The sequence below is a fragment of the Pseudorca crassidens genome, chromosome 10 (assembly GCF_039906515.1).
Source record: "Pseudorca crassidens isolate mPseCra1 chromosome 10, mPseCra1.hap1, whole genome shotgun sequence".
NCBI classification, from domain to species: domain Eukaryota; kingdom Metazoa; phylum Chordata; class Mammalia; order Artiodactyla; family Delphinidae; genus Pseudorca; species Pseudorca crassidens.
Genome location: NC_090305.1, coordinates 2,354,590 through 2,369,251, shown reverse-complemented (window position 1 = coordinate 2,369,251; position 14,662 = coordinate 2,354,590).

Sequence of the window (14,662 nt, the reverse complement as noted above, 5' to 3'; positions counted from 1 at the left end):
ATATACACAATGGAGTATTACTCAGCCATAAAAAAGAATGTTGCTGCCATTTGCAGCAACATGGATGGACCTAGAGATGATCATACTGAGTGAAGTAAGTCAGACAGAGACAAATGCCATATGATATCATTTACACGTGGAATCTAAAATATGACACAAATGAACTTATTTACAAAACAGAAGCAGACTCGCAGACATAGAAAAGAAACCTATGTTTACCGAAGGAGAAAGAGGGAAGGGGTAAATCAGGAATGTAGGATGAGCAGATACAAGCTAGTAGATGTAAAGTGGATAAACAACAAGGACCTACTGTATAGCAAAGGGATCTATATTCAGTGTCCTGTAATAAACCGGAATGGAAAAGAATATGTTTATATGTATAATTGATTCACTTTGCTGTACACCAAAAACTAACACAACATTATAAATCAGCTATACTTCAATTAAAAAAAAAAAAAGAACTGTATTTTGGAAAATACCTCACAAGTGCAGGACGCAGAATCACTGGCCACGTGGCCCGGCCCATCATTTCACAGAAGCGGACCTGGGGCCTGAGAGAGGTGAAGCCACCTGCTCCAGGGTCCCGTAGCTGACGCTATCTCAGCTGAAGTAAACGGCAAATTATTTTTCAGGTATTTAGTTGACCGTTAATTCACCTTAACCAGTGATTTTCATTGAGAGACAGACTTGAGGGCAAAAACAAGAATGTGAGAAAAGGGGCTTTCAGGTAACGAGCTTTCTAACAGCCAAATATATGCTATGATTCTAATCCCAGTGAAGAAATACATTAGAGAAAAAATCTTCACATATATTGTGCTATAAAGTTTGAGGGTTATGCTTCTCATCAAGATAAATAAAATTGAGGAAACAGAAAAAATAATAAACACAATTATTAATTGTAAATTTTCTCTAAGAGTTATGATTCAGTCTAAAGCATAATTATAACCTTTACCAACCTCCTAAGAGTTGATAGAATTTAGAGTAAATTGTATATAACTTGGTTTATTATCCTGATATTTCTTAAAGCAAGATATAATATTTTGACCGTCGTACATGTGCTGACAGGACAGTTTTTAATCCCACCACTTTTACACTTAATGGTAAAAAATTAAAATGTTGAATCATCTCCTGGCTACTGTATAGCACAGAGAGCTCTGCTCAGTAGTATGTAACATCCTAAATGGGAAAAGAATTTGCAAAAGAATAGATACAGGTATATGTAGAAGTGAATCACTTTGCTGTACATCCGAAACTAACACAATATAGTTAATCAACTGTACTCCAATATCAAATAAAAAGTTAAAAAAAAAATTTAAAAATCATCTCCTGGCCAAATTATCAGAAATTCAGAATTAGTGGAAATTGTACTCTATGTACACCTACTGTGGGAAGACGGAGGCCACAATTTTTTTGTGTGGGGTCCCTACTGTATGAACAATACGAGTCACTCAAAGCCAGCCTGCCGGCATCATTCGGCTGCCCGATTTCATAGGATGCCGTGAAAGAAGTTGGGTACCAGCCGGTGAGAGATTACCAGGTAACCCTCCAGGATGACCCTGCTGTGCGAGACCCAGAGCTCTGGGCATCTGGTCAACCCTAGGCAGAGGATAGAGGGTAGTGGGCTGGAGAGACTGTCCCAAAGGTAGAAATGATGTCTGACATCCACACAGTCTCAGACCAGGCTCAGGGTACCCTGCCATCCACAGGCGGGAGCCAGCTTGCCTGGATCAAAGGGTGGTACTGACTTTATACATCAAGGATGTAAAGGAAATGAATATATAAAAATTCAATATACTCACAACTTTCCAGGACTATCCCTCTGGGCAGTAATTAAACTTGGAATTGAAAATCAAAAGAGACAGGACTTCCCTTCCTTTCAGACCTTCATTTTGAATCTCTTTGATGTGAACCACTTGCATTTCCTGTCTCATTCCTCACTGCGGTGCTTCCTAAGAGCTCTCTGTGCCGCATTGCTGAAGACATGTTTCTAACGGAAGGTAAGGCACCAACTGGTCTTTTTCCGTCTCCGCAGGAATTTTTTAAAGCATATCTTTCAAGTTAGGCACAGCAGCGAACCAAGCTCTGAGGATCCATCTTTCCACCCGTGGTGACATTAAGGACCGCGGTAATTGGAACCTGTTGGAACAGCATCTGGCGTCTATGTTTGAGGGTAGGCGGGTACCCAGGCCACAGGCCTGTACAGTCACCCTTGTCCTTCGCGCGACCACACTGGCATCTGTGGGCCCTGCAGCGAGTTCTGAATAATGCAGGACGTGGAAAGGGCTGCGCCCTCCGGCCACACAGCAAAGAGGAAGCATGATGAAACTCGGTGCCTGGCCCTAAAATTCCACCCCGGTGTCCCCACAGTGCCGAGCAGCTCTCCCCAAGGCTGGTTTCCTGTGGGTGGAGCGCCGTCTGGCAGCCAGCCTGACCCGGCAGGCAGCGGGCTCAGAGCATCTGTGTGTATTTCGGTACCAAATGTACAGGGCAATCCCTCCCATAAAAACAAACATTGGCTGTTGGGTCACCGTCTCCAGAACAGGATCAGACCCCGGGACCCCAGGCTCCGCCACACTGAGCTTCCAGGGCAGTGGGGTGGCCGGAGCGTCTTCCGTCAGGTGTGTTTGCTGGTTTTCCCTAGTTCCTTGCGGTCCATCCTTTATGTCTGTCTCCCTGGATCCCAAGGGCGTTCCTGGTGGCCGCCCCTGCCCCGTCCTGGCCCCTGGCCTTGCCGACTGTGAGGGTTTGCTGGGAAGGCTGCTCTGGCGGTAAACCAGCAAGCCCGGCAGCAGCCTCTCCCGCGTCCCCGTCTGCCTTTGTGGAGACCAGCGTCATCCAAGTCACCCCGAGACAGCGCATCCGCATCAGTCCCATGGAGGCCGCAGGCCGCCTTGGAACACTGTGTCTCTAAATCCCATTCAGTGTGAGCAGCTGACTCGCGCCAGCAAAGCCCACCAAGAAAACGGGGGCTTCTAGACGCTTCCCTGGGCGAGAGGCCCCGCCCCAGGCTGCTTCTGGAGAGCCCTTCCCTGCGCGCAGGAAGGAGAAGCCCTGGAGAGAAAATCTGCCCCCCCCGCATTACAGACCATAACCTGGCACCTCTCTCAAGCCTGCGCTCACCCCTCTCCCCTAGCGAGGCGCAGCCTGCCCTCCCCCCCACTGCCCCCAGCACACGCACACTGGGTGCCCCGCCCCAGCCCCTCCCCGCTCTGCTTCGTCCTTGTAGCACTTATCTCCCTAAAAACGTCCCTATTTACCAAGCCCGTCGTTTACCGTTTGCTAAGGTGAGGGGGCAGGAGTCTGCTTTGTCCCCTGATGTATCACCACAACCCACAACCCCATCTGCCCCTAAGAAGACGCTCTCAGACGGAGAAAAAGTGAAATTAGATCGCGATGGGGTTTTTAACTGGTTAAGACGTTCTACGTCCAGATTTTTTAAAATAAAATACCCCACAGAAGCACGGGATCATATCCTATTTTATCCTAGTTTAATGTACAATTTACTTATTCAGACTCCATATCGTGCAGACTCTATTCTGGATACAAGGAAATAGAGAGGAAATGGGGTGTGTGTGCGCGTGTGTGTGCGTGTGCGTGTGTGTGTGTGTGTGTGTGTAGGGGATGGAGATGAAACCAGAGGGCAGATCCAGAAGATGGGTCCCTTCGTACCAACCATGAGCCCGAGCTCTCCTGGAGCTCACCCTAACCCTTCAGAGCCGAGGTCTCGTCCCCCGCTACTGATGATGTGAAAACCTCCCCTGGGGTCTGGAATTGCCCCAGAGCGGGAATCACCACGTACCACGCATTATTTGGTCCATAAAAATGAATCTGTGCGGGCAGGACATTTCACAAAACTTATTGAAGGCAACTGCTGCCTTGGGCAAGGGTCCTGGGGCCACTTCCTCAGGCGTGGCGTGGCCTCTGGGGTTAAGGTTTTGTACATCAAAGCCCGTCATCAAGAGAGACACCCTCAGCTTTCCCTAAATGACAGTTAGTCTCCTGAAAGAGGACACCAACGCCAGCTTCCATTTGTTTAAAACAACCATAACGGAACCAGGAAGTTATTTAGGGCTCAAATGCTTTCACCTGTTTCCTCCTGGTTTAGCTGTTCCACATGCAGGGTGAGAAGGAACCTATGATACCGTGAGACGAGGCCAGATTTTAGAAGCAGCGGCCTGTCCTATGACTACCACCACACCAGCTGTTACCTGGAGCAGGTCACTTAACGTCTCTGGTTCTCTCATCTCTGAAATGAGCTTGCCTGGAGCTAACCCCTGAGTTTTGCTTCTCCTACAGCGAGTCCCTCAACCTCAGTCTCCTCATCTGTAAAATGGGAACAGTGCCTTCTTCACACAGCATGATGCTGGCCTGGAGCAGGCACACAGCTGTCTGTGTTTCCCTTTCCCACTTCCCATCCCTGCTTTTCCCAGTGTGACGGTGCTCCTGACGCTCGTGTCTGTTCCCTCCCTCCCCTTCCTGCCTGTCGGAAGCCTCCTAATGGAAACTCTGCAGGGGGTGGAAAAATACTGAGGAAAACTATACGCAAGCCTCCCCCCACCCTGCATTCCCAGAGGCTGGGATTCAGGAGAAAAATCCCTGGGGACCTATTCATAGAGACATCCACCCCCCCAGTGAGCTCCTTCCGCAACCCCTGGCTGCGTCATCGAAACCCCATGACAGCCTCACCCTCCAGACAGATGCTTGTCCCCTCTCCTGTGGGTTCAGGGAGGCTGCGCAAACCTTCAGTTACGGGGCCTGGATTCTGACCCAGGCGTGCTTGACTCCAAAGCCCACGTTCTTTCTTTGGCTCCCCAGCTACGCAGCAAAGGTGGCTCTGCCTTTAAGCCAGGCCCCCAAATAAAAGAGCCCCCTCCACCACTGGGCTGGCTGCTGGAAGATGCCCTCTGCCCCTGTGCGGGTCCCATAGGGGATGGGCAGCCTCCCCCCACCAGCTGCCTGGCTGTCTCCCAAACACCTGGCAGGGGCAGCAGCATCATTTGGGAACCGGTTGGAAATGCAGATTCTCAGCCCCATCCCAGACCTGCCGAATCAGAACCTCTGGGGTAGGCCCCAATCTGTCTTCACAACCACCCAGGGGGTTCTGAGGGGCTCAGGTCTGAGAACCACGGGTGCATGACACCAGGCCCTGTGTAACTTAGCGCCAGGCTGTCGGAACAGGGACTTGAGCTCCAAAGCCTGACATTCTGAAACACCTCGGACCACCCACCTTGGTGGGGAGCCCTGACCATCAGCCTACAGCATGCATGGGGTTAGGGGGGCACAGGGGCCTGAGGACAAGGTTCTGTTCCCAGCAAGAAAAGACGTTGCCTCTCCCAAATCAGTGCCCAGCCAGACGGACCAGCCAAGCGAGGCCCAGTCCCTGGGGGAGGGTCACACATGGGGCGCTCGTGGGCAACCACCAAATGCAGAGGACCAGAGAGGCTCAAGGTGAGAGCCACGGGCCATGAGAGCAGAGTGGAGGTGTCTAGAGGGGCCAGGAGCACAGCTGGAGAGAGACCCCGGCCACCTGCGGCTTAGGAGGTGGACGCAGGGCACACGGGGTGTCCGGAGCCGAGGTGGACCCCAGCTAGGCAGGCAGGACACCCAAGCTGGCTCAAGGCAGGAATGAGCGGCCAGGTGTCTCCTTGATTATTCTCCTGTCCAGTCCTTCCCTGGTCCGAGGTCAGCACACAGGTGGGGATGGGCAGCGCTGGGCGGGAGGTGGAGGTGGAGGTGAGGGATGAGCCCCTTTGTCAGAATTCCTCAAACCGGGGCGATAATCAGAAAGGTCACTTTCAGTGGACATAGCTGCTGGGATAATGAAATGCATCATATTTGCCGTGAGGTGTAATGTTCAGATCAAACAATAAAACACGCATGAGCATTTTTATTTCTCAACATAACGCAGTGAAAGAAACCGTATTTTCAGCCGATGCTCATTATAAGCTGGAGGTCAGCTAACCCCTCTCTATGCTTTTCTGGAATCACGCGATTCAGTCCACGTCTCAGGCCAAGGCAGGGGAAGGAGCGGTGACAACCCTGGGGTTAGGAGATGAGGACAGTGCCGAAACCAACTGGAAAGCTTCTATCTGGGACTACCAACTCTTTGTCATTTCCCCCTTACGAAATGTGTCACCGTGCAACGTGAGATTAGAGCAAAATTGCAGATTACAATGAGAACGTGGTCCAGGCAAGGAGCTTCTCACTGGCAATACTCTTTTTCATTTTATGAAAAATGAAAAATTTTCATTTTATGAAAAAAAAGCCCTATATTAAGAAATTAAATTATTTTAATATTTGGTACCTCATGGGTATGTTAAATATCATTTATTAAAATGCTTTTAACTCAGGAAAGGTTCAAATGAAACGTGAGCCCCCGTGCAAATCAAATTTAGATCATTAATTCTGACGTTAGTGGAGAAGCATTGCCAGGGAGACGGCGCCGTGGAACGTTTTTATCACAATAAACGCAGCATCTGCGGGTGGAGGCAAGGAGGCCAGGAGAAGAGGCAGAAGACGGTCGGTAGAGGGGACACAAGGGGGCGGCCTCCGGGCACAGGGAAAGTGGGAGCGCTGACTGGAGTGAGGAAGCCGGTGGTGGAAGGTCTGAAGCCCCTTAGTGTCCCGAGTGACTCAAGGATGGTCCTGGGTGCCTAGAATGTTCCTGGAGAGGGGGGCGGGGGGCACTGCAGGGGACGAGGCTGGATGAGCAGAGAGCTGGCCTCCTCCCTCCTCTGAAGTGCTGCCCCCCAAACCACGGTCCACCCTCAGCCGGACCATCCTTCATCCCAACGTCCCTCCTCACGTCACGTCGAGGGTAACATCCTGCACGAGGCTGAACGGCCACTGACCTGGTCCAGACCTCTCTCCCGCCCTGTCTCCACCCACCTGCTCCTCGGCTGCAGCCTCCCCGACTCCTCGAAGGACCGCAGACCACTGCAGGCCTCCTGTCCCCGGAAGCGCTTGGCCTGCAGCCTCCCTTCTCCCCCGCCCCGTGCCTCGCTCCTCCCATTAGGGCGTGAAGTCCGTATCTGCGGACCGAGTGCAGGAACCCGCCCTCGCGTGGCGCCTCTTCACCCCCCAGGGTCCCAGCAGGTGCTCAGTCTGCAGTGAAGGAAGGAGCAGGGAAACAGCGGAAGCCCGTTTGGTCCAGTCCCGGGCTCTCCATCCTGCCACCCCACAACCGGCCCACTACCACAGCCTGTCCTTCTGAGGCAGCTGTCGCCTCCATGACGAGCTTTGCTTCTGGGGTCAGAAGCCCGAGATTCAGACCTTCTGGTCGCACCTGCTACAGGTGGCCTTGGGCTGTGAGTTCCTTCCAAATTCATCTCATCATCTGTAAAATGGGATCGCAACCTCACTCACCCAGCTGTGGGGATTCCATGAAATGCACTCAGCCACGTGGACAAGAAATACTGACATTTATTGAGAATTCGCTGTTTGCCAGGAACTATTGTGAATTTTCTGAACGTATCGTCCCATTTAATTCCCACAGCAACCTAACTTCCCCGGTGGGGAAACTGAGGCTCACAGTCACGGCAGCACGCAGGGGACAAGCACGAGCCCAGCGGCCGCTCTGCCCTCGGAGCCCCGAGCCCACGCGCTGCTTACAGAGTCAGGGAGCTTCTTAGAACAACCACAGAATACGAGAATCAGCCACCCCCAGAGGAGTTTCCCGCTTCGCTTCTCACGTCAAGGAGGTGTCCAGCTCCCTGGACGTCCGAATGACTGTGGACACAGCTTGCGGGGGCTCCGAGAACATGCTCTCCCCCTAAGAGCTGAGGGGACAGCAGTGACTTCCCTACGCTCTCATCAGCCTCGGGGAGCTGGTTTGCTCCTCAGAAAAGGCCAAGGAGGGACTCGGCCAGGCCACCAGGAATGCCTTCCAAGGGAGGCTGTCCTAGTGCTTTTCTAGGACCTGCCTCTTCCCAACAAGAGGGCCCAGACTTCAACCCGCCATGTCCCTGCTGAGTGACTGTGTGGGTGACTGGGAGTGAGAGGCTCTGGAGGGACAAAGTAGCTGGAGTATAGAAATCTGTTCTTCAGCAGCACTTGCTGAAGGATGAAAGAATGAACAGTCAGTCAGTTGAGAGCTGATCAGGTGACCTTTTTTTTTTTTATTTGCGGTACGCGGGCCTCTCACTGCTGTGGCCTCTCCCGTTGCGGAGCACAGGCTCTGGACGCGCAGGCTCAGCGGCCATGGCTCACGGGCCCAGCCGCTCCGCGGCACGTGGGATCTTCCCAGACCGGGGCACGAACCCATGTGCCCTGCATCGGCAGGCGGACTCTCAACCACTGCGCCACCAGGGAAGCCCAGGTGACCATTTTTAACGCAATGGAAACAATGAGATCGGATGCCTGTCCTGCTGCTGCATTTGGACGAGGCTCACAAGCGTGTGAGCCTTTTCCGTTTTCCTTTGTCTTTCTTTCTCCAAAGTTTCTTTTCAGTACATCTAGACTGACCCAAATGTCACTTGTAGGCCAAACTCTAGTGACAATTTTTCTTATTGGCTTTATAGTTTATTATGATATTTCAGCCCAACATCATCAAGTGTATCAGGAGGAGAGCAGGCGTTTATTAAATAAGCATCTGTGTTGCCTGTGGACACTTAGGCTACTTCCACGTCTTGACTATTGTAAATAGTGCTGCAATGAACATTGGGGCGCATGTATCTTTTCAAATTAGAGCTCCATCCTTTCCAGAATATGCCCAGGAGTGGGATTGCTGGGTCACATGGTAACTCTATTTTCAGTTTTTAAAGGAACCTCCATACTGTTCTCCACAGTGGCTGCACCAATTTACATTGCCGCCAACAGGGTATCGACAGACGAGTGGATAAAGAAGATGTGGTACATATACACAGTGGAGTATTACTCAGCCATAAAAAAGAATGAAATAATGCCATTTGCAGCAACATGGATGGACCTAGAGATGATCGTACTAAGTAAGTCAAAGACCAGTACCATACGATGTCGCTTATATGTGGAATCTAAAAAAAATGATACAGATGAACTCATTTACAAAACAGAAATAGACTCACAGATGTAGAAAACAAACTTATGGTTACCGGGGGGAAGGGAGGGAGGGATAAATTGGGAGATTGGGACTGACTTATACACACTACTATATATAAAATAGGTAACTAAGAAGGACCTGCCGTATAGCACAGGGAACTCTACTCAATATTCTGTAATGACCTATATGGGAAAAGAATCTAAAAACGAGTGGATATAGGTGTACGTATAACTGATTCGCTTTGCTGTACAGCAGAAACTAGCACAACATTGTAAATCAACTATACTCCAATATAAATTGTTTAAAATATGATACAAATGAACTTATTCACAAAACGGAAACAGACTCACAGACAGAGAAAAAAAATTTATGACTACCGAAGGGGAAAGGGGGGGATAAATTGGGAGTTTGGGATTAAAATATACACACTACTATATACAAAATAGGTAAACAACAGACCTCCTGTATAGCACAGGGACCTGTGCTCAGTATTTTGTACTAACCTGTAACAGAAGAGAATGTAAAAAGAATATTATATACATATGTATAACTGAATCACTTTGCTGTACATCTGAAACTAATGCAACATTGTAAATCAACTATATTTCCATAAAATTTTTTAAAAGGAATTTGTATTGCTCAGACTTGTCTTTTAAGCCTATTCTGGGAGGTAAAGCATGAATCAAGTAGAAGAAAGGCCAGTGTCTGTTCATCTTTTCTAAAACATTAAATACTGAGACCTCATTTACCAAAAGTTATCCTTGCATATATAACTCCCAGTCATTCTCATATAAAGTTTTATTAAACTCTGTAATTCAGTGCCATTTTCTCTTGAAGGAAGATTTATATTTTTGTAGGCTGTGACGGATAAGGTAGTAGTTAAGGGACCCTGACATCGCACGGTGCATTTATGACCTCGGGCAAATTACTTTCCTCCCTTAGTCTCGGGTCTCCATCACCATGAAATATGGAAGAAACAAAATGAGTCCACCTCACAGCACGGTGTGGGGCATGTTAGAAGCACACGATAGATGGTAGCTGTCATTATTTTAACTTCAGCTTTATTTTTCTGTAAATTGGAAAACAGTGCGAAAAATGATGGGGAAGTTTTTATACCAAAATTTTTTTATACCTAAAAATACTTTTTTCTTCTGGTCTTGGGAATTAAGAACTCATGGAGAGCAAATAAGTTAGGAGAGGAGACAACTTCTTCTTTCACGTCTATAAATAAACAAATCCTTAGTTCATGGCTGTTGAATTTAGAATTTTCATTCTTCCCAAGGAGTCCAACTTCAGTTTTCTGAGAATACAAGGCAAGGACTCACTATAAATCCACGTGGGATGACATGAGATGTAAGTGTGACGATTATTCTCTGATGATGCCTTATCTTTCTGATGGTTCTTGAACAGAATCAGTGTCTATTACGGTCCTTAGGGAGGAAATAATCAGCTAGAACCCATCCAGATCTTCCCCCAGACATTTAATTGTATTCTATTTAGGCTCAAGCCTTACTTCATTAATATAAATGAAAACCATTGAAAAAACTCAAAAAAATATTCTGCAGGATTTATTATGCTCATTAGGAAATATTTCTGATTATGCCTCATCCTCAGGAGTAGTTTGATTCCAGCTTCTGTTGAGTGTCCAGCATCTGTCATCCACAGACCTCTCTGGGTACCTCCTACCTAGACAGACCTGTGCCACATACTGGGCTTGAAAAAACGAGTCTGAATCAGCCCCTCAGAGCAGGGTGATGGCGGTCAGGCTCTGGGGCGACCCTCCAGGAAGCCGCCTCCTGGCATTCGCGTCCTTGTGTGCTCCTTCCCTAACTCTTCAGGGTTGGTCTGTGTGACCAAAAGTTCAGAAGGGATGGTGAGTCCCGTGGAGTCCAGGGTATTAAAGTCATTGGCTCTGCCTTGCTCTCGTGGACCCCTCACTCATGGAAGGGGCTGCACGTTGTGCTGTGGAGACCCCCCACTCCATCAGGAACGGGGAGGATCTGAGGCCGTGGCATCTCCTGCCGCAGCCCAGGGACTGAGCTTGGAAGCAGCTCTTCCAGCCTCAGTCACGCCTTCAGATGAGACAGTCTTGCTGAGGCTTGACTGCAACCTCATGAGAGATCCTGGGCCAGACTCTCTTTGCAGAGAGAGAACTTTAAGTGCTGATAACTTTCCTTCCCCAGCGCAGATTCCATGGGGTGTTTTTGCAAATACATTCTAAGGCATCCTTTTCTGGCCCTGCCTCCACGGCATACAGAATGAAACCATGATTAGAAACCCGAGAAACAAAAACTGTTTAAAGATGAGTGCTTGAAAACCAAACAACCTCTGTCCCTCTGCCTATGCCCCGTGGGGAAGGAGGGTGGATACACAATAGCACAGTTACACAATAGCACAGTTACGAAAATTTTGCTTTTTTACTGAAGGAACGTTTGACCATGGAAAACAAATTACAAATTTCATCCCAAATCATTAAAACTATTAACTGTGAGCAATTAAAAACATGTTTTAATTAAAAAGAGAACAACCTGCCCAAGGAGGACCACATTGAGTCACCTTCTCGAGAACTCCAATCCGAGGCCCCTCTAAACAGCAGAGAATAGCAGGTTCTCACGAGCCGCCCGCAGCTCGGGTTCAGAAGGATGCTGAGACCACTTGTGGTTCACGGTCTCTGCAGTGGCAGAACAGCTCCTCCACCGAGAGGCAGAGGCTGCCGTAAGGACACCTGCTTGGGCTGCTGTGGTAGCATCACCCCTGCCCCATGTGACCTACAACTTCTAACCTGCCGTGGGAAACGGAATGACCATGTTTGCAACTAAAATGAGGGCGGGCAGGCTCTGGGTGAGGCCCTCCCACGGGTGAAATTCTTCGGTGCTTCCACATCTGTACTCTCTGGGGCCCAGAAATCCAGACGGGATTCCCACTTGTGCCGGAGCAGCCTTGACAGTGACGTTCACACAGGCGGGGCTGTTTGTACACACAGCAGCGGTCCCTGAGACCTCAGACACTCTTCTCTGCACTGGTGACCAATCCTTCCCTCCCACCTGCCTGTCCACCTGCTGTTCGATACATGGGAAGGTGATGCCAGGACCTCAGCCACGGAAGTCTACGACATCCTGGCGTTAGCAGTGAGATCTGGTAAGATCTAGGCCTGCCTCAGCATCACACTGTACAAAGTTATTTAATAAAAGGCAAAATGTCGCGTTCATCCATTTGACAAATATCTGGTGACCACCTACTGTGCGCAAATGCTTGAAGAGTAGGGACAAAATGAGACTGGAGCCCTTCCCAGAAAAATGACAAGATCAGCGTGAACTTCAATATTAGGAATGAAGAACACAAACAAGATAAAAGCAGATGAGACGCTATTCCTTACACAGCCACACTCCACCTGTCCTGGTCTTTGGTCGCTGACACAGACGTTGCGTCTGTGTGTCCTGGGGGCCTTAGTCTCCTCTAAACCCACCTGCAGGAGCAAAGGGGAGAGGCACCAGCCCCTGCTGACAGGAGCAGGGAGTGTTCACTTGCTTCTTTTTAGACCTCAGGTTTTGTTTTATAAAACACACATGTACATACACATACTCACCACGTCTCTGAATAGCAGCTAAATCTATAAGCCTGCTCCATTTGGGAAAAAACAAAAAAATGCCAGGTTCACCGGAGTTTGCAGATTACAGAGCAGGGCTAAAATAGCTGCTCCCACCACTAGAGCAAAACTCGATGGGCCACCTGTGCTGTTCCCACAATGGAAGCCCTTAGCTTTCCAACAGCATGTGAAGCCCGGCGCCTGCAAGCTTAAAGTGTGTTGCCGGCAGCTGCAAGCTACCTTCACGGCTGGGAAATATCTCCAAATACAGTTACCTGTGCTCTGCTGAGCAGGGAACGGTCACAGACAGAGGGACTGTGGAATTCAACATCAACACGTTTTTAATGATGAGGATAAAGCAGAGACCACGTTGCAGGGAACAGGAGAGCCTGCAAATCTCAGGACCGTGGAAATTAGATACCTCAAAAATATAGGATTAATAGCTAGAGTATAACGAGAGGAGATGGGCTTTCTCAGAACATAGCAAGAGGAGATGGGCTTTGAAATTTGCGTGCGTCACCTTCCCTAGCCCAATTAATATTGATGGAGGAGTTTGTGAAGGAGAACCACGGGTCTAGATGGTACCAGTTGCAATGGAGATGCAGATGCTAGAGCTGTGTGGACAGGGTGGGAATCCTGACGCCACTACTTACTAACTGGGCGACATCTAACAATGACATAATTTCTCCGTGACTCACGTTCCCCTGTACAATGGGCATACTCGTCGTGTTAAACTACTAGCGTGCTGGGAGAGGTGAACAATGCAGCTCCCGGCGAGCACAATACTGCTTTGTCTCCTACGGCAGAATCAGAGTCCTCCCCATTCTCCCATGTCCTGCCCCTCACCTGGAAAGACCCTGCAGAAGATTGTGTTTCCAAAGACAGCTACACCATGTGTCCCCTTCCAAATGCTCTTTTGCACTGTGACTACATTACTAATTATTCCAGACAACCAAATCGCTTTTCTAAACATTGTTTTGCAAAGCTACTATCATTCCAACTTGGGATGCCAGGAATACACTCACCCTGGTGCAGCCTCGGCAATAAATCCAGGACTCCCACTGCCCGCCTGGGAACCCAGAACGGGGGTGCAGGGGTAGAGGGGTGACCGGGTGTCCTAGGAGTTGCCAAGAGGGGAGGGGATTTGCACGGCTTTGGGCAGCTGTTGCCAGGTGGCAGGAATTTATTCTGAGTGCCTCTAGAGGATTTGGGGGAGTCGATATGAAGTAAGTATAGTAAACAAGTGTAGGGTAGAAAAACCATAGCAGGAAAAATTAAGATGCGTATACTTTTGAGATGGTGTCTGACAGTCCATCAGGACTGTTACCTAGTGATGGGGCTTGTTTCTAACAGTAGCCACAGCGTATCCCACCAAGCGATGGCTGCAGGTCCGTGTGGAGGAAGGTGAAATCATCTTCCTCTGTTTAGTAATGCCATCCTTCCTGTGGGTGTTCCCTAGACAAGCCCGTGCCTCGACTGGATCCCCCTCCCTGCCCCGGCACGACTCCACCTTGAGTGTCCCAACCTCCACCTGAGACGCAGTGGAACGGCTGAGCTGGCCCTGCTTGGAATGATTGTTCCTGTTGCGTAATCAGAAATACATTTAGGTACAACTTAGCTTCTGAAGGCCGTGTGTTACCTGTGGGAATCTGCACCACGATTGTCCGTGGCCATTTCTAACTCAAGAGCCACTGACTGGGAGAGCTTTGTGACGCAGCTGCCAGCGACCAGGTGAAGCTGGGAGGGGAGCTGGCAGCAGCATCCCGGACGTGGTCGGGGAGGGGACGGTGTTGTCACTCAGCTCATGAAGTAGTGATCGGGCTGCCATTACTTTCCAATGGCTCTGTGTGGACCGGCCAGCAACTTAATTTAAATGGCCGTTGTGCCTTTAAATTTAAATATCATACTTGGGATGAACTATTAAGCAGGAATTCTTTCCAGGTCCTGGTTTTCCTGGTCTTCCTCCTTCTCCTCCTTTTCCTCTTTTTCTTTTGTATTTTATTTTTATATTCGTGTGCATAGTTCCATATCTGGCTACGGATCCCTGCTGAATGAAGGAA